Below are 1,981 nucleotides of genomic sequence, written 5' to 3'. Positions count from 1 at the left end.
AAGAAGAAGAAGAAGAAGAAGAAGAAGAAGAAGAAGAAGAAGAAGAAGAAGAAAAAGAAGAAGAAGAAGAAGAAGAAGAAGAAGAAGAAGAAGAATCTAACAGTTGTTGCTAGTGTGTGGGTTACATATTCCATTGTCAAGAGGCTGACATTGCGAGAATGCACACTTTCAGCCCACAGGGATCATTGTCTTGGCGACACAGTGAGCAAACGCATTGACAAAGAAGTTCATTGATATTAATACTTCACCTGTCCTTGGGCCTTACTCTCCTGTCAATGTATCTGCGTTACTCATAATGAGGTTTTAATACTAATCATATTCTTAATGGAATTTTGGAAACTCAAACATATCATTAAAGACTAAATGAGTCAAATACAATGGGCTAAACGTAAAAGCTGCCGCATTCTTAGGACCACTTTGACTACAAGTCAGTAAGGAAGTGTCCATGCGATAAAAATGCTACCAGACGAAAGTCAACTTGTGGGAAAACAGGTTACCGTAATTCTTCAACCAGTTCGCAGTCGTCCGTCCATGATCAGCGTGAAAAAATGGTGTTGAACATGGCTTTGGCACGAAGATATTGCTGTAAATTTACCCGTCTTATTCCTCCGTTTGTGATTGGTAGGCATAGAATGGCAGATGGCTAAGAAGGATTTCGGAGGAAATTAAGTTTTCAGAGAGAAATGAAACAGGCAGAGAGTGTCTTCAAAATATATTTGTCAAAAACAACAGTCTTCCAACGTGGTCACGGCAAATCTACGTTCTGCCTTGGTTGCATTTTCTATGGCATGGTTACAGCAAATTCAGGTCTTCGTATTGAAGACGTTCGCCAACTGTTATTAGGAAAAGGATGAGAGCAGCGAAAGCCTTTTTGTGTTTGTGGTCTGAACGCGATGAGCAGTAGCATTTTCAGTACTGTCTTTACAGACTGATTACGTGTTTTTTTTCTGTATAATATTTTGGAGCAAACATGGCTTTGGTGTCATTTCAGAACACTCACTACAGTTTTCGCTATTTTTTTTAACCCTAGGGAGATAAGGAAAAAAGTCAGAAAGGTGTTCAATCACATACCCGAATAAGTGGCAGACAAAAGCAGGCGTGCCTTGAGCCCTTGACTTAGATAACCATATCATTCAGTGTTGAACCTGTCAGAGAAACAGAGACGAACAATACATTTTAAGATCTTTCCGGCGGCAAAAGAAAACACACGGTGAAAAAAACAACAACCAACCAACAACAACAATAAAAAAGATACAGAGGAACTCTGCGATACCAACGTGCATGCGGGAACACAATATCATATGTCTGTTTGCTATTGTGGTTGTTTGTTTGAGTTGTTTGCTTCTTCTAAACACTAGAAATTAATACTTCCAGTCGACGTGCTTCTCGTAGAAATTTAACTTGTGGAAAAATCTGATTAGTTTGTTATTTTGTGACTATAGTGAATGTCTGCGTGTGGGTGCGTGTGTGTTGGGGGAGAGGGAAAGTGTAAAAATGTAATAACACGTCTAACTTATCTATTATTGATTGATATCGTTGGAGGTTAATGTAAACCCTGAGGTGTCTAGCAGGAAAATGTTGTGAAAGAGTGACATAATATGCAAATAAATCTAATCTACGCGTTCAGAATCACTGAACACGTTAACATCCAGTTTCACTCATCGGCTCTGACTCTGCATTCAAAGTTTCAAAGCAATAAAAGAGAATAAATAAAACTATGCCTTTGATGAAAAGATCTAAACCTCTCTTCGCAGTTATTTCTAAAGAGGAAGCCGACCGTGACAATTTCAGAATACAGCATAGATGTGTTTAAAAGGGGGTAAAGGGGGTAACTCTATGGAATATTCACACAAGTCGAATCCCTGAGAGAAAGTAATGTCACGGTGCAAGATTAATTATATGACGAAAATTGTCAAGGTCGTGTATCGAAATTTTACATGACACGATGAGCACAGTAACCTCCCCTCCCTCCCTCCCTCCC

General features: G+C 39.1%; 1 long non-coding RNA gene across 2 annotated transcripts in view; it reads right to left on the bottom strand.

Moving 5' to 3' along the window:
• Window positions 1-1,981, bottom strand: part of LOC101846783 — a 36,477-nt gene that overhangs the window by 2,681 nt on the left and 31,815 nt on the right. For both annotated transcript variants that reach the window (XR_220065.3, XR_001184814.1), the window contains exon 2: window positions 1,072-1,145. This is a non-coding gene — a long non-coding RNA (uncharacterized LOC101846783). The remainder of the gene's footprint in view (window positions 1-1,071; window positions 1,146-1,981) is intronic.

The sequence above is a fragment of the Aplysia californica genome, unplaced genomic scaffold (assembly GCF_000002075.1).
Source record: "Aplysia californica isolate F4 #8 unplaced genomic scaffold, AplCal3.0 scaffold00008, whole genome shotgun sequence".
Classification (NCBI taxonomy): Eukaryota; Metazoa; Mollusca; class Gastropoda; order Aplysiida; family Aplysiidae; genus Aplysia; species Aplysia californica.
This window is presented reverse-complemented; position numbering and strand designations above follow the sequence as displayed.